General features: G+C 46.4%; 1 protein-coding gene across 1 annotated transcript in view; it reads left to right on the top strand.

Moving 5' to 3' along the window:
* Positions 1 to 957: 957 nt before the first annotated feature.
* The window catches only part of LOC146788667 (lipoma-preferred partner homolog), a 774,512-nt gene continuing 748,343 nt past the window's right edge, over positions 958 to 27,126 (top strand). The window contains exon 1 of the mRNA XM_085635893.1: positions 958 to 1,094. The gene's annotated coding sequence lies outside the window, so the exon portion shown is untranslated. The remainder of the gene's footprint in view (positions 1,095 to 27,126) is intronic.

Below are 27,126 nucleotides of genomic sequence, written 5' to 3'. Positions count from 1 at the left end.
GGGAGATTAAGTGATTTGCCCAGAATCACAGGATGTTTAGCGTCATTACCGAGACTCGAACCCAGTTCCCCAGGTCCGAGGTCGAGCGCCCTAGCCGTTAGGCCAACTCCTCTCCCCAAAGGTTGTTTTAGTTTATAATTGCAGCATCTCATGGTAAGTTGCAGCAGTTGCACTTACGCGTGACTAATGCATTTTAGTGTGATGATGCGGACACCAGAACTAAAATGCGTTAGTCTAACGCCTGATGCATGGTACTTGGCAGGACGGCACATTCTGCAAGGTGCTATCTTCATTTTAAGCTATGCCACTGGCACAAGGAGACATTTCTTTTGTGAAAAAGAGATGACAAAGTGTGAAGGGAGAGGGACAGGAGAAGAAAGACAGAGCTGAGCAAGGGAAAGTCTTTTGAAACCAGCTCGCTTAACTCCATATGAGAGTTGAGACACAGGAGTCTCTCTGTCCAAGCATCGCTGAGTGTTACAACGAAATGCTACTATCGGTGCTTCCTGAGTGTTGCAATTAAATAATACTATCAAATGCGAATACTTATATACGTTCAGGTGGAATCTGCTGGGCCTCTTGTGAATACACAAACATAAGTTCAGTAAAGAGATCACATTTTATTGGAACTTAACTTTGGGTTGAGGTTGAGTTTGCATTTTGCATTAGACAGGCCGCAAGCTCCTACTAGAATGCGTTTTGCGCACCTTTTCAGGTGTCCTAGCCCTTCAATTGGTTGGCCAGACTCATGGGCGGGGCGGCGGAATTAGCGCAACTCATTCTCGGATAGGCTGGCTCACCGCGCCCCGTCATGGACACGCCCTGCCACACCGTTCACCTAACTGTCAGAGCGAGGCTCCTCCCCTCGGCCCCGCCTTCTTCCACGCGTCCTTCCCACCGCCCAGGAGAGGGCGGGAGACGGGAAAGGCGTCACGGAATTCCAGTGTGACAGAGGGGCCTATGCGCGCGCCGGTGCTCGCGACGCCACGCTGGCTCATAGGTGACGTCACCGCGCCACGCCCTCCCGCCGCTGACGCTCCTGGAACAGCTGCTCCGCCGCCCCGCTGGAGCCAGACACCGGCGGCCGCGCACAGGTACAGAGGACGGCGGCCCGGGGAGGGGCCCGGCGGGCTGGCCGGGGGCGGGGGGAATGGGGACACCTCTTCACACCCCCTCTCTGCCGGTACACGGAAGGAAGAGGGTCCTAGAGGGAGGAAGGGCAGCCGGGGGACATGCAGGGGCCTGTGCTTGTTTGCAGCACCGCCCTGGTAGTAGCGTGGCTCTGCAGTGCCCTCGGCAAGCAGCAGCGGCTGGCCGTTTCATTTAAAAGAACAAGGCACCGATTCCTTTGCCCCCTAATGCAAGCCGTGGGGGTGGGACTGCAGCTCCCTGACCTCAGTAAAACTTCGGGAAGTTACAAGTATCTATTCCTGCTCTCAAAGTATCTATCTCTGCCTCTCAGTAAACTTTGGGAAGTAACAAGTATCTATTCCTGCTCTCAAAGTATCTATCTCTGCCTCTCAGTAAACTTTGGGAAGTAACAAGTATCTATTCCTGCTCTCAAAGTATCTATCTCTGCCTCTCAGTAAACTTTGGGAAGTAACAAGTATCTGTTCCTGCTCTCATAAGTATCTATCTCTGCCTCTCAGTAAACTTTGGGAAGTAACACGTATCTATTCCTGATCTCAAAGTATCTATCTCTGCCTCTCAGTAAACTTTGGGAAGTAACAAGTATCTATTCCTGATCTCAAAGTATCTATCTCTGCTCTCAAAGTATCTATCTCTGCTCTCAAAGTATCTATCTCTGCCTCTCAGTAAACTTTGGGAAGTAACAAGTATCTATTACTGCTCCCAGCAACATTTTGGGAAGTTACAAGTATCTATCTTTGCTCTCAAAGTACTATCTATATCTGCCTCTGAGTAAACTTTGGGAAGTTACAAGTATCTATTCCTGCTCCCAGCAACTTTTTGGGAAGTTACAAGTATCTATCTCTGCTCTCAAAGTATCTATCTCTGCCTCTGAGTAAACTTTGGGAAGTTACAAGTATCTATTCCTGCTCCCAGCAACATTTTGGTATGAAACATGTATCCATCTCTACCCTCAGTGAAACTTTGGGAATTTACAAGTATCTATCTCTCACTCTCAGTAACACTTTGGAAAGTTACTAATATCTCTGCCCTCTTTGACATTCTGGGAAGATACATGTATCCATCTCTATCCTCAGTGAAACTTTGGAAAGTTACAAGTATCAATCTCTGCCCTCAGTAACACTTTGGGAAGTTACAAGTATCAATCTCTGCCGTCAGTAACACTTTGCAAAGTTACAAGTTTCAATCTCTGCCCTCAGTAACCCTTTGGGAAGTTACAATTCTATCCCTGCCTCTCAGTAAAACTTTGGGAAAATACAAGTATCAATCTCTGCCCAAAGTACTTTGGGAAGTTACAAGTATCAATCTCTGCCCTCAGTAACACTTTGGGAAGTTACAAGTATCAATCTCTGCCCTCAGTAACACTTTGCGAAGTTACAATTATCAATCTCTGCCCTCAGTAACACTTTGGGAAGTTACAAGTATCAATCTCTGCCCTCAGTAACACTTTGGGAAGTTACAAGTATCAATCTCTGCCCTCAGTAACACTTTGCGAAGTTACAATTCTATCCCTGCCTCTCAGTAAAACTTTGGGAAAATACAAGTATCAATCTCTGCCCAAAGTACTTTGGGAAGTTACAAGTATCAATCTCTGCCCTCAGTAACACTTTGGGAAGTTACAAGTATCAATCTCTGCCCTCAGTAACACTTTGCGAAGTAACAATTATCAATCGCTGCCCTCAGTAACACTTTGGGAAGTTACAAGTATCAATCTCTGCCCTCAGTAACACTTTGGGAAGTTACAAGTATCAATCTCTGCCCTTAGTAACACTTTGTGAAGTTACAAGTCTCAAACTCTGCCCTCAGTAACACTTTGGGAAGTTACAAGCATCTATCTCTGCCTCTGAGTAACACTGGAAAGTTACAAGTATTTATCCCTCCCTCTCAGTAACACTTTGGGCAGTTACAAGTATCTATCGCTGCCTCTCAGTAAACTTTGGTAAGTTACATGTATCTATCTCTGCCTCTCAGTAAACTTGGGAAGTTACAAGTACCTATTTCTTCCCTTCAGTGATGCTCTGTTAAGTTACAAGTGTCGCCCTGCCCCTCTGCTCGGAAAGTTACAAGTATGCACTGGAATGTGTTATGGGACTCTGAAAGCTGCACTCAGTTGACCCACTGTTCCTCACTTCCCCACTTCACACTAAAACTTCTACCCTAAGGTCTTTCAAGAGGCCTTTAAAAAAATAAAACTACAACAAAAGTTGGTTCAGCGTAAACAAATAATTATAAATAACAGGTTCACTCTGGGAATGTGCCAGTGTTTTAAAATACTCTGTACCATATATGCCAGTATTTTAGAAAAGGAAAGTCGGAGCTTGAAAAAAGAATTGGGAGGATGTATTTCTCACATTGATTTCTATTGAAGCGGAGGTGATTTCAGATGGGGTCTGTCAACATGAAGCAATGTTTGGCTTAAAAAATCGGTAATCTCATACCTGAATCAGGTTTATTGATATGTATGCAGTACATGGGATGCCATACAATGTTCCGCTGGCTCCTCACATTGCAATGTAATCCTTATTTAAAATAAAAGGCTGATTGTTTAATGTTTTTTCTCTTTTTGTAGTTTGGCAATTTTTTTTCTTTCTAGACTGTGCAAGGAGGCATTTAAAGGCAGACCTTCGTAGAATCCACCTTTTCTGCAGCACCCCTTTAAACCTCTTTTCTATACCTCTTTCAATCACTTTGCATGCCACATTTTCTCCACATTCTGCCAGTCTCTTTTGAATAGTTCTTCTCTCCTGCATGGTTTACAGTAAAAGCTCTGCGCTGTCCATGTGGTCAGAACCACAATAAGCAAATGCCTTTTGATAAGTTTTACGATATTTATCTTTAGGAGCATCAAAAATATATGGTTGGAACTCTTAAATTAATCTAAGCCACTGGGAATTACATGGGGTTCCATTGTTTTTGGCCCATTGTGCTGTTGTAGACTGAGATCAGCCATTTACTAGTCAGTGTTGCACAAGGTGATTAGATCTTGAAAACCAAGGACTGGCTCTTACCAACAACATAAAAGTAGGACTACAATATTGCATTGACCGAGGGGCACACAATGACTTGAGTGACATTGATCACGAACTTAGAAAACTCAGTCAATGAGGTCCTATGGGGATCTAAATGCACGTTTTGAGTGCAAAACCCTATTTTTAGGTCTCGCCTGACCCAGCGCATGTGCAGGTCTGGCGAGACTTTTTGTGAGGGCTGAAAAAAAAGTCTTCCATGGCCAGCCTAGAGCTACAGTGCATGTGCACGTGCTTAAGAGCAGATGCTGGCAAACCTGGTCATGCTCATTAAGCACCCGCGATCACTTTCGCGGCGCCCCTTTGATGTTCTCGTTCAAAGAACATGTTGTGTTAATGCATTGCTGCGCCCGTTTGACTTACAATGTGCTTTCTCTTTCCACAAACTCGATGTTTGTGTTCCTTTATTTTGAGATGCTTTTAGTATTACTGTTTTGTGACTTAAAGAACACTAAGGAAATATTACTGTGAACCTGGACAACGTTAACAGTGTTTATTTCTGATCGCAGCGGCTGCTTCATGTTCATTGCATCATTCAGGGAGTCCTTTCATTGGCGCTTTCATGAGGACATGATGAGGAAGCTGGAAACTTCTGGCACATTCTCTTTAACCAGTCGCCAACATGCTGTGCTTTTAATCGATTAGACCTATGTAGCGCTTTGGATCTCAAAGCGCTATGGTGGGTGCAGCAGTTACAACTCATGAAATATGCGGTGCAACTCACAAGGAGGGGGCAGTTTTGATTGCACATTGAATGCAATCGAACTCTTAAGATGATGGGCTGTGTGTATCCATTATTAGCACTCAGTCTTCGCTAAGTGATCTTGTTTGTTTGTTGTGTTAATGCCTTGCTGCGCCCGTTTTGACTTACAACGTGCTTTCTCTTTCCACAAACTCGATGCTTGTGTTCCTTTATTTTGAGATGCTTTTAGTATTACTGTCACACACAACCGCGCACACACACAACCGCACGCAACCACACACACGACACTCACACACGACACTCACACACGACACTCACACACGACACTCACACACGACACTCACACACGACACTCACACACGACACTCACACAACCCCACACAACCCCACACACACACAACCCCACACACACACAACCCCACACACACACAACCCCCCCCACACACAACCCCCCCCACACACAACCCCCCCACACACAACCCCCCCCCCACACACAACCCTCCCCACACACAACCCCCCCACACACACAACCCCCCCCCCACACACAACCCCCCCCCCCACACACAACCCCCCCCCCACACACAACCCCCCCCCACACACAACCCCCCCACACACACAACCCCCCCCCACACACAACCCCCCCCCACACACAACCCCCCCCCACACACAACCCCCCCCCACACACAACCCCCCCCACACACAACCCCCCCCCACACACAACCCCCCCACACACAACCCCCCCCACACACAACCACACCCAACCCCCCACACACACACACAACCCCACACACACACAACCCCCCACACACAACCCCCCCCCCCACACACAACCCCCCCCACACACACAACCCCCCACACACACAACCCCCCACACACACAACCCCCCACACACACAACCCCCCCCACACACAACCCCCCCCACACACAACCCCCCCCACACACAACCCCCCCCCACACACAACCCCCCACACACACAACCCCCCACACACACAACCCCCCACACACACAACCCCCCACACACACAACCCCCCACACACACAACCCCCCACACACACAACCCCCCCCACACACAACCCCCCCCACACACAACCCCCCCCACACACAACCCCCCCCACACACAACCCCCCCCACACACACCCCCCCCACACACAACCCCCCCCCACACACAACCCCCCCACACACAACCCCCCCCCACACACAACCCCCCCACACACACAACCCCACACAACCCCCCCACCCACACACAACCCCCCCCCCACACACACAACCCCCCCCCCACACACACAACCCCCCCCCACACACACACACACAACCCCACACACACACAACCACACCCAACACCCCCACACACACAACCCCCCCACACACACACAACCCCACACACACACACACACACACACAACCCCACACACACACACTCACAACCCCACACACACACAACCCCACACACACACTCACAACCCCACACACACACACTCACAACCCCACACACACACTCACAACCCCACACACACACTCACAACCCCACACACACACTCACAACCCCACACACACACTCACAACCCCACACACACACTCACAACCCCCCACACACAACCCCCCACACACAACCCCCCACACACAACCCCCCACACACAACCCCCCACACACAACCCCCCACACACAACCCCAACCACCCGCCCAACCAACCACCCGCCCAACCAACCACCCGCCCAACCAACCACCCACCCAACCAACCACCCGCCCAACCGCGCACACCCGCCCAACCGCGCACACCCCCCCCAACCGCGCACCCCCCCCCAACCGCGCACCCCCCAACCGCGCACCCCCCCCAACCGCGCACCCCCCAACCGCGCACCCCCCAACCGCGCACCCCCCAACCGCGCACCCCCCAACCGCGCACCCCCCCAACCGCGCACCCCCCCAACCGCGCACCCCCCCAACCGCGCACCCCCCCAACCGCGCACCCCCCCAACCGCGCACCCCCCCAACCGCGCACCCCCCCAACCGACCGCGCACCCCCCCCAACCGACCGCGCACCCCCCCCAACCGCGCACCCCCCCCAACCGCGCACCCCCCCCAACCGCGCACCACCCCCAACCGCGCACGCACCACCCCCAACCGCGCACGCACCCCCCCAACCGCACGCACCCAACCAACCGCATGCACCCAACCACACACACAACCACACCAAGCATTGGCATAGCCAATAGATCTCGCCTTTGGGTCCTTATAAGTGTTTAGCCATGCAACAGTTGATGTGGTTGCACCAAGGATATTGTGCTGCATAACTAAATACTTAGAAGGTCCCAAAAGTGAGACCTATTGGCTATGCCAATGCTTATTTACATTGATTTTGGCTAGGGGCTGCTAATTAATTATGCAGTATAACACACATACAAACCTGCTTCATTTTATGGTCGGTTGACCTGCTTTAAAGACTGGGGCATGTGTCGAATGTACTGAAGTTTTTCCAGACGGAGGATTAAAAACCTCAACTGTTCTGTCAAATCCGGGACAACTGGTCATCCTTGTCTTGCTGCTATGAGTAGTTGCTGGTGGCTGAGGTTAAGTCGAGAATGCTTCCCATGACCTTTCTCACCCTATCACAGTGTCATATCTTTTCGAGTTGTGACCTGTCAATTGAGAGATTGTCTTCGGGTGACTTGGTCCAATTGATTAGATGGAACTGAACTAGGACAGCAGTTCTTACAATGTGATGATTAGTTGAAGGGAAACCGAAACCTTGTGTTCCTCAGTCCTTTATAACCAACACTAAGTTTGAACACTGGTTGACTCATAATCGGCCATTCCAGATGTTTAAGCAAATCTTCAAACACTTTTATTTCAAAGAATCCTTCCTCAAGGTCTAAGCCTTTTCCCCTTCAGATCTCTTCAATGGATTGCTTCTCCTTGACCTAAAAACCAGTATCACCTTCCCGAAGTGGAACCTCGCTGGCTACCTCTTTCCACTGAGAGAAGTTTCCGTGCATGTCTTCTAAAGTATATGGCTACATATGCTTGTTCGATCAAATAAATTGCTTTGTATTTTCTCACCTGCATCCTTTTCTCCAATTGTATTTTCAATCAACATTCATTTCCTTAATGTTCAGCATATTTGCTTAACCTCAACACTTTTTAAATAAGTTTTTGTTTTTTAAATCTTAAGCAAATAAACTAAATGCTAGTGTGCAGTGTAGAGCTATATTCTCTTCCCATATAGGGAGGTAAGTGTGTTGAAGGCCATGACTCAGCTTTATAAATTTCGCTCTAAGTAGGTCCCGTCTTACCCTCCTTCTTTAAACGTTTTGACTTCACTCATAGTTGAGCAGGCTTGCGGCAATCCGTCCACTGTTCTAGCCCTGCCACTCTTTAACCACCTCTACGTGGAATCCATTTTCACATTCATCCCGGTCACTTCATTGATTACATTCACACTTGTGACGAGGGCCCAAAAGAGCAGAACATGCTTTTTTAATGGGTTTTTTGTTTTTTTTGGGCACCTAGCATATCCACTATTGACTTTAAATTTTTGTCACCTGAATTGTTAATTTAAACACCAAAGAGCAGTTAAAACAGAAAGTGTGTAAAAAAGGAGGCATTGTCAAAATAAAGTATTGGTTTGCCAGTCTTGGCAATAAAGTGCAGTTTGCTTTAGGTGGAAGTGTACATGCCATTAGGCAAAGAGAGCCACTGATAGTGCAAGGCAATGACTGAAGTGAGTTAATCTATTGACCCGTGATGTATGCTATAGTCGACAAAATCAAAACATTCTGTGTGTGTGTTGGTATATATATAGATGTGTGTGTGTGTGTGTGTGTGTATGTGTATATATATATATATATTTCACTGAAAAAACCATAGGTTTCAGGCCTGATATAGTTAGGAATTAGCATTTAAAAAACCTTTGAAGTTCACTGAAAAAACAATAGGTTTTAGGGGTGTTATAGTTAGCTGGACATTTCACTCGAACAAAACCATTGAAATTCCTCAAATATAGTTAGTTGCACTAACTACATCTCGCGCGCCCGCAATCCACTGCTGATGTCACATATTACATCATTCATGACATGATCAGTGACATCACTGATGACATCTCAAATGACATCACTGATGACATCATCCAGAGAATGTGGTTTGGTTCGTTATTTAAATATGTATTCTATATATATATATATATATAGCAATTTGCATTGAAGAATGAGTGGATATATAAATATCTGGATGGAGGATTTAGTAGCAGTGTGATTGACTGTTTACTTGACTAATTTATAGTGTCTCACTAAATATATTGGATAGTGACTAAACTGTGTGAATATCTGGTGGGCTAGTTGCCCCCTAGGGGACCTCTGGATTGAAGTGGAATTAATTCCCCAACTTAAAAGGCGCCACAGGGTGTGTTTGCACACATATCACCTCAGACCCTGCCCCCTACCTTCACCACTGTGCAAATGCACCCCGTGGCGTGTTTTAAGTTGGGGGATTAAGTCCCCTTGAATTCTGAGGTCCCCTAGCAGCCAACTAGGCCACCAGGTACCTCCAGTAAGCGCCACGGAGCTGCGTTGCAGAGAGGTATAAAAAGGGGTGTGGCCTCATTACACCTCTCTGCAATGCAGCCCCCTGGCGCATACTGGAGGTTCCTGGTGGGCTAGTTGGCCCCCAGGGACTCCCAGTATTCAAGCGGAATTAGTTCCCCCTCTGCAAACGTGCCAGGGGGCGCGTTTGCAGAGTGGTGTAAGGAGGGGCGTGGCCTCCGGCCCGATCCCGGTCTTTTTTTATGGAGGGGGGGCTGCGTAGCCCCCCTCCTCTGGACACTTTAAGGCCCCGGGGACCCCATCCCCCGGGGCCGGCCATTGTGTTTTTGTAAAAAAAATTTATTGGGGGTGTGGGGCCACTTATGTCCCCGGGGAACCCATCCCCGGGGCCTGGCCTCTGTTGAGGGCCATGGGGGGTCCCCAATCCCCCCACGGTCCCAGCCAGCTCCCCGCATCCTGCGGGAGCCGGCATTGCTTTTCCACATGCAGAGCAGCTAACCTGCTGCTCCCCATGTGAAAAAGCAATCCGCTTTGCTTCATTGAAGCGAGAGCAGGTTTCCCTGCTTTCACTTCAATGGAGCAAAGCAGTTTGCAATGACAGGGCGGGAGCCACGAGGCTCCCTCCCTGTCATTGCAAACTACAGTGTCCCGGGGGTGGGCACCCCGGGACACAGCAGGAGCCAGCCCAGGGTGGTGGCAATCCCCAGGGCCTATTCAAGACTCCAGGAGGGGGGCCACGTGGCCCCTCTCCCACACTGACAAGTTGCCCCGGGGGGTGGCGGTCCTCGGGGCTGGGGGTCCTGAGAGCCCCCCCATCCCAAATAATTTCAAGCCCTGGGGGGTGGTGGTCCCCGGGGCTGGGGGGCTGCGAGCCCCCCTACCCATTTTCAATAAGCCCCGGGGGGTGGCGGTCCCCGGGGCGGCAGGGGGCCATGAGCTCCCCGCATATAGTATCTTCGAGCCCCGGGGGTGGCGGTCCCTGGGGCAGTGTGGGGGGGGATTGGGACCCCCCCACACTTTTTTAATTCCGCCCTCGGGATTTGCCCCCCCCCCCCGGGGGCCAATTACCAAAAAAGCGTTGGGGCCCCGCGCTTCTTTTTTTGAATTTTCGACCTAAATTCCCACTGAGTGCGCGAATCTCGCTGATGAGTTTTTTTTTTTTTTTTTTTTTTTTTTTTTTTTTTTAAATGCTTTTTTTTTTACCCCGGGGGTCCTTGTGGGACCCCCTGAGCAGGCCGAAGGCATCAGGGTGTTTCTACCCTGCCCCCTTGTTGCGTTTGTCGCGTTTGTTTTATAGGTTTCATGTGCCTCGGTTCTACCGAGGCACAAGATGGCTGCCAACACTTCCTGATCTGGAGTGTTGACAGCCAATTAGAATACAGCTCGTGCACGGCAGGGTGCGGGGAGGGTGCGCGGATCCTCCGAGGCCATAGATATATCTATGATTTTACTTTTGATTTTCTCAGCAACTACTGAACGGATTTACACCATTTAAGCAAAAGGCACGAGTCTGAACTGAGGACTACCTCTTTGCCAAATTTGGTGTAATTCCGTTCAGCAGTTCGGGCTGTAGCTGCGTCAACGGGTCCTACAGGAAATTGCATGGGGAAAATACGTTTTGGGACCCCCCTTTTTTCTCGGCCCCTGCTTGACGAATCACCACGAAACTTTCAGGATAGGAGCGGACCGGAGCTGGCCATAAGTTTGGAAAATTTCGCGAAGATTCGTCAATCGGCGCCAACGTTATTCCAAATAGAATGTTGCGGATTTCCTATGGAAAATAGGTCCTAACTATATTTACCTACTGGCGACCGCCAGTAGGTAATTATCTATCTATAATTTCTTTTTTAAGTGCATGGCACTGGCGAGACCACACACATGGTATGGAAATACACCCTAACTTGCTGTTCAACATGCTTGAAAAGTACACTGAATTAACCTAGCAATAACATTCTCCCAATAGAAACAAACCAAACTGGCATTGCTGCTGCTTCTGGGATTCATGGCAGTCTGGAACACACATACACATCTCTTCCCTGGGTCATAGTACCAGCACTGCCGAGTTCCATTCCTCGTGGCAAAGTAGAAGTGCTACGGGAAGGAAATCTGGGAGTTGTACCGTATAACAATAAGTCATTGTGACAAATGCACAGGCCAGTTATTGGTCAGAGATGGGATAATACAGCTTGCAGGCATTGTCTGTATGAATGGTCATTCGCCCTGTCCTCTATCTTGAGGGCAAAGTGCTATTGAGCCCCACAGTTTGATGGTCTCGAGTACAGAAACCAGACAATTCTAGAGGTAATCTGTGCCCATGTATACATTTTTCTAACCTATCTCTTTTTTCTTTTTTTTGGTATAACAATACAATTCTATAATAGTGGCTGAGTATGTCCCAACTCACAGCCACACCCCGCACTTGTACAAATATCCTGTGTGTCCTCGTGTTGTGAGAGGAGCAATTGTACCACCAGTTCTATACGTTGCATAGACAGCCACAGGCCTCACATCCACGTGAACCGTTCTTCTTCGTACTCCTGGTTACCCAGGTTCACACTCGCATAATAGGCTGGTCTTGTGCTCTATGCTGGGGATGAGGCGTCTTCCGACTGTCGGGTGCTTCAATGGGAAATAAGTCGCAATGCTAATGCCAGTTGTCAGGCTTTTGGTTTGTGTATTCAGTTCTAATGAAGCTTGAGAATCCAGCGGTGGATGTTTTAAGTATGAAGGTGAACGTTGTCTGCATGTGTATGGAATTGTAACCTGTAAGGGGAGATGTGGGCCTGAAAATCATAGGCTAGTGAGAGCACATGTACGATCAATATTTCCAAATGGCTGCATCAAGGGAGGAAAGATCTAATGTGGGTAATTGAAGTTTCTTTACTTCTGCCAGGACTGATGCTTGATGGCACAATCAGCAGGCAGCTCCTGACTTCCTTGGCTAAATGCTTTTCAATTCAAGCTTCTGCTTTTAGATACTAATGCTCAGCGGTCAGCGGGAGCTCCTCTCCCACCATCTGGACATGGCTCATTGAAACCAAGACACCTCTTGTCCCTCCCAGCAACACCAGAGAGATTCATGCTGCATAACTCGAGGGACCGTTTGGGAGTGAGCGTCAGTTACTTGACGCAGGAGCCCCACACTGCTCAGGAACATCCTTTACACTTACAATAGAGGGATTCACACTTTAGACTTCCTGCCCACCATCCAAAATGGCAGGCGACTGACTGGAGAGGCTATATGTCCTCCAAAGTTCCCCAGTACCTCCCCTACATATCACTTCCGAGCTCACCTACCCGCAGAGCACAATCGTTTGCCCATTTTTTAAATACAAACTCCTGCCAAGCCTCCTTGAGACACTCGTATTGCCCGACCATATTGTGTCACTAGAAGTCCTGGAAGAGCTACAAATCACACCAACAGGCACACGGCCAATCCAGATGAGTGTTTGTGAGTGCGCCTCAACATGCGCTTGTGGAATGCTGTGTAGGTTTACTATAAGGTGGAGTTTATCAGAGAAGCAGTTTATACCGCTCTCTACTCGTGTGTGAGATTTGTGCCTGTGAATACACAATTGTGCCCTGTACTCTTCCTGTGCATTTCAGTTATTGCCTGTGGTTTTCTTCAGGTGAAAGATACCACTTGCCTCTTCACCCACACACCTTTCATACCTGCACTACGGCAAACAATCCTCATTCTAGCCTGTCGCTTTTACTGCAACAACCTGTAAGAAACATTAGTGGTTTTGCTAACCGTGGGCCAATATTAGAGCTTGTTAGTGAGCAAAATGTGTTTAAAAAAAAAAAAAAAAAGTTGCATGCCGCCTTCAATATCTCTGGTTTGTATTCTGACTTCTAGTCTTCAGACATTGGAGGGGATATTTGGTGATGCTTGTGACATCTAGGAACACCACCTAATCATATTGCATTAGAATCAAAAGGCTGCCTTTACCTCCCAGAACCTGCTGGTGATACTCCACTTCGGCACACATATCTTCCTCCAGGGACATAGGAATAATGCACCCCCTTTCAGATGGCCATTTCTTCCCTAAGTACAAGTCATTATTAAGAACTTATCTTCGTAAGAGGCTGGAAGTTAAGGAACACAAAACCACCCTCCTCCATCCACATTTAAATAAGTGAATATCTTACCGAGACACAACTCCTCCTAATTTCGCCCTCTTGAATTGCATTGCTAAACACTAATATTTGTACATTTACTCTATTTCTGCCTGTACTGTTTCTCGTTACTTGAAACGAAAGCGGTATTGGTGCACTTCTTTAAATTAAGATAGTGTTTATTTGAAACCCACCTGTTTTACTCTGACATCTAAAACAATTCGGTGCTGTTTTTTTTTAGTTACATCGTTGTCACGTCTTGTGCTGAATGGCGTGCTCTGCAGATCCTGGTGTCCAAGTAATGCCTGTTCACTAAACCCCCTGGCTGGGCATTGCAGTGGTCCTCCTTGGAATGGCATGACTCACCTACTTGAGTAAAGGAAATAGAGCAGTTAACTTACCTCTTGGGACATGAAGCTTATTTATTCATAAATGAAGCTAGTTTATAAAACTGGCAGCTACTTCACAAGGCGTTCCGGCGCAGAGGATCCGCAGATAAAATATTTTCGAGGTTGAATAGCCGAGTGTTAATGGCTATACGGAGAGCAGTATGATTGGCCGTACACACCTACTTGATCAAGCATCATGTATTTTTAGGAAGTCCACGACAGGTAACCGTTAAATAGTGATCGTGATGGCATGTGTTGATGGGAAGGCGTATGTCTTGGTCCCACATTGAGCAGCTACATAAGGTAACTAGGAGTACATGCCGTTCTGTGCGCACGATTGAAGATCTGGAATGCTGACTGTCTATTGATGCACCGAAATTAGCTTAAGCAGGGGTTCAGTCTTAAGGGTGAGTGTTGATGATGGGACCATCCTTGTCAGGCTGCTTGGACTCCAAAAGTGGGCTGAACACAGTAGTTTCCTCCGAGAACAGCCATAGGGCCCAGTGGCAAGTTTAAAGTGGAGGAAGGGCATCTCTGTCTACTCACAATAAAGGCAGAGGCATGCCAGCTCGTATGTCCACTGCTGAGCTGTACTCTGATATTTGGAGGGAACCATTCAAGTACATATCTTTCGGTGAAGTGCAGTTGCCTGGCATGCAGGCAACCAGACATACTTGTAGTGTCTCAGTCCAGTGTGTCAGGACACCTACTATATAGCCGCTGTGAATCCCTTCTGGATGGTGCTCAACCAGAGATTTTTTTACTAGAGGTGTAAGAGCCTGCCTGAGCCGGACATGTGATGCGGCAACTGAGTACACAGCACGTTTGTCTCGGACATGTTCAAGTGACCTTCCTCTTGGACTTCCTTGGCAAAGGTGCATCTTCTCGTCCGCCATTGGTTGACCTTTTAGAAACTGTTGAAGTGGAAATGTCTCTTCTCTCATTCATTGTATCTTTGGTGGATCCAATCCAGATACTCAGCAGCACTGTTCTTCGAATGGAGGAAGTGGAGATGGCAGGACCTGCCACACGATAAATTAAGTAGCAATAGAAGCCCACACCCTGGCCCTTCAAAAACGTAGGACCCAGAGGAAGTGGTCCTATGTACATAATCCATGCACAATCAGCAATAACCAGGTGCTCCATCAGGGTGCAGTAAATAAAAAAAATAAAAAAATCTTTGTACTGTTCACTTTACAATTGGCTGCCACCATTTACCATTTGCATTTTGTGTCTGGTCCCCCTCCCCATGCTACAAGTTGAGGTGCACTTGATGTGTATTCTTTTTCCCTCCGATTAGTGCTCTGGTGGAGATGATAATCCACAGATGTCTGAGTGGTGAGCGTAGGCACAGGATGGTGTGGAGGTACTCCTCCTTGGGTTTTTGTCCGACACTCAGTTGAACTATAGTTTTGATGAAATAAAGTCAGATGTGCAGATGTTGCGTGCACCTTTTTGTAGTCTTGGTCTTTTCAAGTGACAAACCTACATCATATATCCTTGTAGAGAGCAGCATTGTGAAGTGGTATAATGTCCTGCGTCTGTGTTTGGGGCCAAATAGAGGACAGAGTATTGTGGTTAGTGATCCCACCCCACCTTACCTTGTAATGAAGTGTACAGGCTGCCGTTCTCACAGCATGTGAATGAAGAGATGGCTCTGATGTCACACAACCATCACGTTGGCAAAGAAAAGGAAGTGTGGAAATGTACCCAAAAGTGAGCCCGTGGTGGAGGGTCACCCTCTTGTCCACGGGTCCAAACACTAACAAAAAGAGATTGGCACTGGAGATAAAATAACACGTTTATTAATCACTCATGAGTGGGACCACGTCCACACAACACTCAAGTGTTGCAGGAGGAGGTACACTGGACTCACAAAACATCATCCTTCTATTCAGCTTTGTTGCAATGTAAGCAAGAAATGGAAAGAACAAGTTTAGAAATAGCTATCGGCAAACAAGGGCAAATAGATAACTACGTGGTCAGCAAATTGGGAGGAGGAGCAGGAATGCTTATGACAGCAGGAACAGTCAACAGATAACATCTAAGACCAGGTGCACTGGCAGCTACAAACCCCAGTACGTACATTGCTTAGCCATGTCAGGAGGTCAACTAAAATAGATGGCACAAGCAGAGTGAAAAGGCGATCAGCAGAGGACGAAAGAATTACGAAGCAAACTAACTGGAAACCACAGCCAAAATGGCTGTTGCTTATGCTAATTAAAATATTACACATTTCCACAGAAGGAGGGGGCAGACGTGCTTGTGAATGTCTTGGTGTGTGAGAGAACTGCTGGCTGAATACAGCATAGGTCTTTATTTACTAAAAGCAGTATAAGAACACACAGTGTGGCTTATTCCAGAGCAGTCACCTCTTCTAGCAGTATACTACTACCTAAGCTATGCTTGTTGAAGGAGCCTGTCCATCGTAGTGTGTCGTCACTGTGACATAGGTCGCTATTCAGATGATTTATTTAGAAAGTTTTCTATAGTGCAAACATGACCACCGCGGATATCAGAGCGCTTTACAGTTTATACATCGAGGAATACAAACAATCAAAAAATACAGAACTAACACAGCAAATATACACAGTCATGTAAAGCCAAGGGATTCTCGTGACCATGTCAGCTGGGCCACAGATCTGCGACTGTGACCTCGGTGCCCCATGGAATAGCCAGTCAGAGGCAGAAATGTCTTCATCAAGAGCACTTTGACTTCCTTTTTGAAGAGGACAATGGAAGGATTCTTCCTGACTTCAGGGGGGAGGTAGTTCCAAATCCTCGGTGCTATACCTGAGAAGGCTTGATTGACGGTTTTCTTCTTGAGTTTTTGTGATTTCGGCAATAGGGTTCTGGCGCTATGATCAGTAAATAAACGTGCAAGCAGGACAATTAATCATAGTCTGGGTTTAAGGTGCCTGATATGAACCTGAGTTGATGTGGGTCATAATAAATTGTTATTTCCTGTCAAACTTTATACCCCATCTGTTGCTATAAAATTATGTATTCCTACTCCCTCTCAGCGTAGGTATACATTCTTACTAAAAAGGTAAAATAATGTAGCATTGTTATAGTTTCCTGGAATAGATGAAGGAATATCCGTCTCCTACTAAGGATATGAAGGGAAGTGTTACGTTTAATACTTTACAAGTGACATGCTAGCCTGATGTGTAAATTCCACGTCATTGGTATCCCTGCTCCTGTTAATGACCATATTACCCAATGCAGCATGTTGGTTTTTTGGGTGTCTCTTCCCCCTATTTAGAGTAACCTTTTAACAAACCTCACCATCCAAGCAGGGAGCCCCATTTCTTCCTTAATACAGTCTGAGTTGTTTTTAATTCTGCTGATGCTGTCACTGAAATGAATGGATTGGCTTTTGATGGTGTACACTGTACAGAACAAACTATATAACCAGAAAGGTACAACTTCGGTTTCTTCTTGTGACTTTGGTTAGACTAATCCTTCCCTCTGTCTCTTAATAGAGTTCAGACTTTGTCAGATACTCTAAAATAATTTGATAAAGTGACTGATAAAGCTTTGGCAACCAGTCTCCTTCCGGAACAACTCAGAATCTAAATGTGAAAACCTGTCTTCTGTCTCACCACATCTCCAGAAGTGGAGAAAGCACTAGAGTAACTGGCTTCCTAATCAATGTTAGAAGTTGCCAGTTTGTTTTCAGACAGCAGTAGGGTCCACATCTTGTTCTTGGATAACATCATCCAGATCGTTACGATTGGAGTAAGGCATGGAGTAATGAATGACGCTCCACACTTTACTTAAAAGATGTCCACTTTCTAGGCATCCAATACTTTCTATAGTCCAGTAGTTCTGCGAGCTGTATGTTAGGACAGGGATGCAAATTGTACACCCAGGTGTACAGACCTATGGACACTCCCTGTGCCACTTCTGTCAGAGTATGTCAAAAATGCCTGATGGTCCAACCTCCACTTGATGGAATCTGTGTGGTGTCCTCCACTCGTCTACTGAGCTCTCCACCACTGGGAGTTATTCTACCCACCGAGAAAGCCAGAGGTCCAGACAATAACAGATGTTTCTGGCTCAGTTAGCCAGCTCTCTTGGTCTGCACCTTGATTTGATTTTTTTGAAGATGTCTTGTAGGAAAAGAACAGTGTGCTCATGTTTTCAAGTGTTGCTCTTTGGCCACACATGGTGGAAAACAAGTATGCCAGACGCTTTGTAACGCGACATTTATGAGACATCTTTCCATCAGTTTAATGTCTCTGAATCCTTCTTCCATATGCCCCTGCCTGATCTGCTGGCGTCCAACTCTTTTTCACAGGTGTTTCTCCCATTCCAGACCTTAGTCTGTGCAACCATCACTACACACCACTCTGGTGTCTGAACCATCACCTATTCCTTCTATGATGGTGCCTTGCACAAGTGCGTGACAGCGATTTGCTGCAGATTGGTAAAGATTACTTGGTTTGAAGATAACAACAAGCCAACCAATTAATCTTTTTCTTCCTCAAAATGTCACTGGCAGCAAAATCTCCCTTATCATTCAGTCCACTTCGGAAATGAGAAGCTGAGAATTGAATTTTGCATCCGCTATGCGAGCCTTAATAAATCCATCCTTTTATTTTTTAGGTCTCGCCTACACAGTGCACAAGCGCTGCTTAGGAGGGACCTCTTGGAATCGCTCAGGACTTTTTGGGAAACTCGTGCGTGTACTGCACTGTTCCCAATGAGCCCTCATGCATGTGTGGCGTTTACCTTGCGGGTGCGAGCAGCGGTGCCATCTGTTTGTAATTATCGCGCCTGCCGCTGCTCGCTCCCGCAAAGTAACTACTGCGCGTTGCTTTAACTTTCGCGGCTGCGGGGCCGCGCTTGTCTAATTTGGCGCCGTGACATGTCCGTGTGTATACTTGTGAGAGGCTAAAGAGAGAGGGGATTATTAATGTTACTTCACTGTGACTAGGCCACATCTGTACGGGAAATGCAGACAGACTAATTTTCAGGAGTCCTTTATCAGTTACACACCCTCCAGCAGATTAAAGTTAAAAAGTGGCATCTGTGTTATAATAATATAAATTCATAAGCATTACTGAATTGAAGCAGCATTGGGGGCAGGGGGGGTTTAGGTGCTATACCAAACAGTGAATACGGGCCTCAACATGTTACCCACTTCCTGCGTTTTTAAAATTTGTTTTACTTAAATGATTTCTTAAATGGGTATGCAAACGGTCACAAACATCGTACCTTTTCCCTGAACATTACAGGAATATTGCATTCATGCCGGGGCCTCCCAAATCCAGGGTGACGTCCTGTGCAGAGCATACCGCCATTTCCAGTTCGTTCTAGGTACTGCGCGAATGTGTCGGCATCACTCTAAGCCTCTCTTTACTTTAGCCTTTACGTGGCGTTAGAATTGACTGGCGTCAGTCAGGCTCTAACAGTTGTTAGTCTTTGAGAAAAGCGTAATAATGTATATTTCAGGGATATTGTGTTCGCTCCCTTCATTACAGACCTGCTGCATGGAGGGCTCATTTAGCAAGGGAATGACACCTTTCGCTAGCTCAGTTTCATGCTACAAGCCTCCCCCTCCACGGACTCGGTACGGTGTTCTGCAGCAGACCGCATGCTTTATTTAGTCTTTGCCATTTATGTCAAAAACTGAAGCCATTTATTTTAACTTTCCCTCAGTTGGCTGACACAACAATCAATTAATGACTTGTCGACCTGTTTTGTTTGGGGGGGTTGGCGGGTGTATTCTGAGAATTAGAGTAGGATAGGCGGTTTGTTGTGGCATTAAAACTAATGAACCAAGTGGGATTAGGCGACTGGACACCCAATTTTCCTACAATCCTCGTCATCTTCGTCTTAACAGAGAGTAGTCAAATCTTTGGTTTCTTCCCTTCTCCTCTATAATATTAAACCCACCGTCTCTTTTAAAGAGATTACTACAATTATGAGGCCAATTACAGCCAAGAAAATACGTAAGAAACGTACTGATTACAGCTGAGAGGGACAATGGTCGACCTCCAGCGCTTATACGGCAATACTGACTTTTCCCGGAATCCCAATTCCTGATAAACACCATCCCGGGACAGAAGTTTTTAATTGGTGTAATTTCCACAAGCTAAAGAGCAGTGTGGGCTGTGTTGCTTCTAAAGTGGCATCAACCGTTGCATGGCTAAACACTTAAAAGGTCCCAAAGGCGAGACCTCTTGGCTATGCCAATGCTTCTTTTTGTTTACAGTGAGGTCCAGCTTTCTATGTCTTGAAAAGCGGAGGTCCTCCAGGTTACTGCTGCCAAAGTGTGTTACCGTCTGTCTTCCTGAGACATGAAGATAATGCTTCTCATGTTTGATTGTGTATTACCACTTTTGGCCAAACATGGTTTGTCATTCATCCTTTTGAGTGCTTTAGTGATCCCTGAACATTGCTTGTTGACTCTTCTGATCTAAGTCCTTCTTGAGGAGCTTAAAAAGACATCACAGAGGAATACTAAAGAATCAATATTCCAAACAGCCTTCACAAAGCTCCTGGGATACAATGGAAAGCGATCTTCAAGGCTATTCACAAACGAATGGCATAATACATTACCAATCGTTGCGGACTGTGGACATTAGGATAATAATTGCACTTGTTGTATTCCTATACTTTATATTTTTTATTTAGTACCGCAGGCAAAGATTCTTCAAGCAATTTTTTTTTTTTTTAAATTTTTTTTTTTTAGGCAGCTAGGTCCGAGGCCTGCTTTGGGATGTTCAAACCATGTTTTTAAGGAACGTCATGTTAGTATGTTGGACTGGAAAAATGCTTTTGCCGAATTCACCTTGCACGGTATGATTTAAGTATTTAAGTTGGCATTCGCTGCACCATTTGGATTTAGCCGCCATTTTGAGCAATGATCGAAACTAACTTCTGTCTCACTTTGCGTCTGCCTCTCTGAAAAGCAGCCGCCAAAGTATCCTCTGTGCGTGTATTTCTTCAAGGCTGAGTTTTCTGTGCTAATTAATAGAATGTGTTCATCTTTGCATACCTTTCTGCCTAGATAGGCCTGCTCCCACCACTCAGAGCGGCGGGGCAGGCAGAATAACCTTGAATGCAAGATAATGTGTACCAGGTCCCAGGATTGTATTTCATCATTCTGTAACTCCTTTATTTCACCAGCTACCAGACTGGAAAATTCCAGTTTGGGCCTGTCTTTAGGGGTATTGGAAATGTACTTTATGCCTTACCATGTTGTCTGAGGTCAGTTCCTCTGCAGCAATCAAAGGAGGCTGGTCAGACTGGACTCCACTTGGGTGTACTTCTAATAAATATCTTTGGTTTGTATGCTGAGAGGGGCTGGCGAGTGACCCGGGTGGCCCTAATCTGGTCACTTCCTTCAAGTAACATTTCACAATGTGATGATAAAGACTTCTATGTGTTAATAGTACTTGGTGTCATTTATCCTGGCTATTGTTTAATGTTCTGCTCCTGGTTTAATGTGTGCTGAATTTTACTGACACTGTGACGGTGTGTCAATGTTGTTTGTTTTGTGCGCTGTTATTGTCGGAGTGGCTAACAGTATTTGCATTTTGGTTTGTGTATTGGTCTTCATTGAGCAAGTGATTTTAGATAAAATCCACACTAAGTTTAGCAGCATAACAATCTGTTGTTACTTTATTCAATCAAGATAGCAAGTGAGGAGTTGTTGGCAGCAAGTCAGAAACCGTATTAGTGCAGCCTTCTTGTGAGGGAATCCCATTTGCATCTATTGTTGCTATCCCGAGGCGACTCAAGAATTAGGAAGCGCAGACTGAAGGCTGTAATCTGCTGCTTTGAAGTCCAGCCTTCGAGGGAAGTGGGGGCTGGCTTTCCAGCACCCGCTGGTGACAACTAATGTGACCTCTCTCTCTTAGAAAAAAACAGAAGAATAGAAAATATCACATGCTGAGTCCAAAGAGAGCTGCTGTCACCCCAGAAAAGGGTGATCATGTTCTGGAATAGATCTGGACAAGAAAGATTTGTGAAGACCCGGGCTCCAAGAAAGAAAAGTGGGTGGTAGAGCCTTTGCGGTGTTCTCCGCCAAAACTTGGAACAGCCTGCCTCTGCCCTTGCGGCTGACCAAATCGGGATCTATCTTCCGACGTGACCTTAAGACCTGGCTCTTCTCGAGTGCTTACAGCTACTGAGTGTACTCACATCCTTCGCCTGTCCAAGCACCGGGACATCCACGTTGGGGGTAGCTGCACGCTTTATAAGCTTCTAAATAAATAAAATAGAGTGTGAAAGCCTTGAATGTTGTGTAGCACTGCCCGCGGGTGCTTCAGTGCAGTGCATGGAAGAGTCTAAAAGTGGATAATGATGATGGGCAAGTTAGAGCTCAGTCAGCCCTGGGGAGGCTTCTGGCTGATCTCCCTCTATGGCTGTCCTCTAGTAATATTTACTAGAGTTACTTGGAGGTGGTTCGGAAGCACTCCATTTTTAGGTCTCGCTGAGTCAGCGTGCATGCGCTACTCGGAGAGACTTTAGTAGGTGAGTTTTCAAAGTGCTGCTGGCTGGCGACAAGCTTGCATTTACGTGAGCAAACCGCCAGCCTTCAGCGCCATCCGTCTTTCCTCTTGCTTGCTCCCTTCCTCCGCCCCTCCCCCCGCCGTTGCGCTTACAGACTATTCTGAGCAATAATTTAGCAAACCAGCAGTCGTATCTCAACAGCAGAGTCACTCTTCAGTGAACCTGCATTGGCACAATTTAATGTCATTCTTCTCAATGGTGCAGCGCTGGAACTTATTACCAATAACGTCAGTCTTTAATACACCAATTTGACGACCTTTTAACAATCGTTCTTTAAAGAACAGGTACATAGGCATAGCGATTGTCTTTAATGGACCAGTACGGCCATTTCTCAAAAATAACACACTAGAATTGTACAGTAATGGCACTTAAAAGATCCATATATCCTTGACTAGTGAGTACACACATTTCCGGTGCTGTAGATCATGATAATCGGTATTCGTGGCTTAAACCAACCCGCTTTACATAAAAAATGTTTGTTCTAGCAATCCAGAAAAATGTAGTTCAGACCGAAGATCTCTGGCGCTGTAGGCACAGGGAAAAATGCTGCTGCATGTACGGAATATTAGGAATGTGTGGTATGCCGCTAGTGAGAGACCGCTACATAACATGGTAATTCCGTTTCAAGCACAGTTAGTAAATTAAAGAAATGCTCACAGAAAGGTTGGTACCACCGAATCAAAATACGTACGTTTTACATGCATCAAATGAAAATGAAAAAATCACATAGCATTGGTCTGTAACAGTCTGTTTCACAACATACCTATCTCTATGAACAATGATCCAAACACACACTCAACCACACACCCACACTGTTGGAAGGCGTTCACCGGGAGGCTGCGGAATGCGTTCCTGACCACCCGGAGACCCACCTTCCCAGAGTTAGGCCGAGCAAGAACGGGGAGGCCCTTCCTGGAAGGGTCTCGTACCTAGGATCACACACGCTGCGCTTACTCTCTTCTGATAGAGGGACACCACACAGTAGTTCTTCGTAAGACAATAGGTTTTATCGTTGGTGTAAGGGATCTTTATGATCCGGAAGGCAGGTGTAGAATTAGTGCCACAAGCGGCGGCGATCTAGTGATGGGGGTAAAGGGGTAGCGGGTCAGTCTTTTGTGTCAGTGTCTCTGCGGAGTATCAGGCGCACAGCTCTCAATCCTCGAGCTGAGGGGATGTTGCTTCTCTCGGCAATCTCTGCTGATTCTCTTGGAGGAGAGGGCCGCGAGTCACTCAGCAGGCACCGGAGGGTCGTAGTTCGGGGAGCCGCGACAGCGACAGCAGGGCTCAGATGGTTCAGAGTTCAGGGAGCCGCGACAGCGTCAGCAGGGCTCAGATGGTTCAGAGTTCGGGGAGCTGCAACAGCGTCAGCAGGGCTCAGATGGTTCAGAGTTCGGGGAGCCGCGACAGCGTCAGCAGGGCTCAGGTGGTTCAGAGTTCGGGTAGCGTTCTTCGGTTCGGGGAGCGATCGAGCCGCGACCAGGTCAGCAGGCTCTTGTCAGTCCAGATCTTCTCTGCCTCCCGTCCCTTCCGCACCCCTTGTTATACTTCCCCTCCTGTTTGAAGTCCGGAGTGGTGTGTGATGTTTATGTGAGTTGAAACAGGGTTGGGAGTACCAGCAAAAATATCTTTAATTGTAGGGTCTCCTACCCTGATTAAAATAAAGAGGAAAGGCTCAATCCTAAGTTAATGTCTTAGGTGTGGCGCTCTTCCGTGTGGTTGGTCAACATGTTTCTTCGCAATTCTGCAAGTCCAGAGGCGATTCGTCAGAACCTAAAGTTAAAAAACTATCTACACTAAGGTGAAATGGAAAACAATAATGAATTAATGTTTAGGATTTAAGCCACCATGACTTACTCTGTCTAATGGCTGGTAGTACTGGTTCTACCTATTTTGGAAAGAAAATCACATATTAATGCATGATGTCAAACAAATATCACAAGTATGAAACACTGCTGTCCTATTCCCTGTTTGTCTAAATCACAGCACACAGTGGTGAGGCTTTACAGGCATATAAACACCAGGTGCCAAATATTGAAGTGGTCACATTATTTCTCATGTGTGTATTGACGACATCCGTGTATTAAAAAACCAAAACTGCAGAAATAGCACGAGACTAGGGGTGGGCGGAATTTGAGAAATCCACTTTCACAAATTATCGCGAAAATGTTAAAAATTATCGCAAACATTGCGAAGATGCGGAAGCTTTTTCCCGCATGTTCGAGATTTTCTGCATGGTTGCGGCTCGCCAACTTTACCCATGTGGTTGCTCGCGGGCGCGGCCATCTTGTTTGCAGTTGTCTCGCGGTGCATCTTCGCGAGAAGAAAGACGTGATCGCGCGACGCATGACGTCACTGCGGGCGCGAACTGTCGCGAGACAGCGCAAATGGCTGAAAACAATACAACCTCTCATGGAGAACGCGACCGGATCAAGAAAACTTGTCGGCGAACGCAGGGATTCAGGTAAGGCGATCGCGCGCGTGCGAGAATGTATTATTTTACAGCGCGAGCAAGAACTAAATTATCGCTAAGCTGCGGAATGCGGACATTTTTACATTTTCGCGCTTTCCGCGGAACGCGAAAATGTCAAATTATCGCAATTTCCACGAACGGAACGAAATTTCCGCCCAGGCCTACACGAGACTCACCCTAATTGGGATATAGTATTGCTTCATCAATCCCCGGCAGGTCAAGATATGAGGAACTTCCACTGAAATCCTCCTTCAAGTACACCTGGCACTTTAACTGTAGACTGTTGTTGAGGACAGGTGACTACAGCGGCCTCTGATGGGACTTTCCCTTACACCTGTAATGTTCATAGTGAGTTTCCCTGTGTTTGGCTGAGTCACAGTAAAACACCTGAAACTTTGTTGAACAGAATTTACTGGGCATTAGAACAAGACATTTTGCCAGTTTCTGCACACTACACTCTCAGTGGACGGCTTGAGAATGATGCCTTGCTGAAACGCACTCCTTCACCCTTGAGCCGGACAAAAGCGCACGCAACTACTACTAATATCTCTTAAGAGTTACCCTTAGACCGTTTCATTGACTTGGGTCTAAACTTGCTCTGATATTACATTTTAATTATATATGTAACGAGGGACCAATATCTAGCTCCTATTCTTTGCTGTTGGACTAGTGTCCTTGGTTAAATGAGGTCTTACCTTTTCGGCCATGCCCTCTTTTGTCTCATTCCAACTTTCATTAAGGAAAAAAAGCTATGGTGGTTGAACTATTTAATGAGAAAAGGCTCCATTATTCAGAAGTCCGTGCGCTCTGCTTGGAATACCGACTAGAATATTGCACTCTAATGCGAGGCATCTCTCATCAACCCGGCGATATAATAAGATTTCAGGGGTATACACAAACGGTGGTGTTGAATTTGTGATCACATTTTTCACACATTAATTAATCAATCAATGAGAAACTTTATTCGGTTTTTGCTTTCAAACCATAAAAGTTGCATTGACATAAAACAATTTAAATAAAAATGCATAAGTTAAGATAACAACCAATACAGCAGTTGAAATTACATGAAATAAATAAATAAAAAGCCAGAGGAAACACTCTTTACACATCCATATAACTCCTAGATTTAACAGTGGCTTTTAAAAACCCTACTATAAAAAATATACAGTCCTCTTTCAGTAATTGCAGGTACACAAGTGCCGGATGAGCCTGTCTAAAATTCATTGTTTTTAAAATAGGAACCAGAAAGCGTTTACGCGGAATTTAATATAATTTACATAAAAACAGGAAGTGCAGCGTATCCTGCGGAGACTGTCCGTCGCAGCCGCAGGGCGCTAGCTCTTGACCTCTATTAAAACCCTTGGGTCTGGTGAGCGAAAGGTGAAAAAGTTCAACCGGAACCTGGTTAACAAAAATTTCTCATGTGTGGACAGAAACCCCATGAGGTAGGGTTCCATCATGGGGGTTGTTTTAAGCATTTTATACGTCCGCACGCTAGGTTTCAACACCTCCTTGGCTTCCCTTTCCATATTCCTTAGTGACAAAAAGGCTAATTTGGTTGAACCCGAATCCTTCTTTGTAATAACATCAGGGTTGGCAAATAAGTCCCCCCCCCCGCCCTAACCCATCAAAGCTTTTTTTTACTATATCTCAGCCACAGAATACGAGCCGAGTTGTCCAGGGACATGCATTCTCTTAGGATCAGGTGGGTGAGAGAAAGATCTTTATTTAACCAACATTTTAGCCAAAAAGTCAGGGGTCGCAAAGCAAGTGCGTCACTTAAATAGGGAACCCCCAGTTCCTTGTGGACCGCTAAATTAGATGTGCCACGGGGGAACACATAGTAAGCGTTTCAAAAAGTCATTTTCCGCTATCTGTAAGGTTTCTGCAACAGTGTATCCCCAAATTTCACTGCCATAAGAAGCTATGGCCAGGCTTTTGGCCTGATACACTCGCAGCATAGCTCCTGTTGGTTTCTTCCCTATTTTAGATGCAAAATTAAAAATTGCTGAACTAACCCTGGCCAGATCCCCTTTTTTTCTGTAATAGGGGGCGCCATTTGAGCTGGTCATCAAAGAGGAACCCTAAATAGGAACATACATTTGTACGGGGCCTTAATCTTGTAAGAAAAACCATATGGAACTAGGAACCTGATGTGTGCAAATCCTGCAATGTGCAAAACCACAGGGTTTGTGACCGCAAAATG

This window comes from Triturus cristatus, chromosome 11 (genome assembly GCF_964204655.1).
Source record: "Triturus cristatus chromosome 11, aTriCri1.1, whole genome shotgun sequence".
NCBI lineage: Eukaryota > Metazoa > Chordata > Amphibia > Caudata > Salamandridae > Triturus > Triturus cristatus.
Note: the sequence above shows the minus strand (reverse complement) of the source record. Positions and strands in the feature narration are given on the sequence as shown.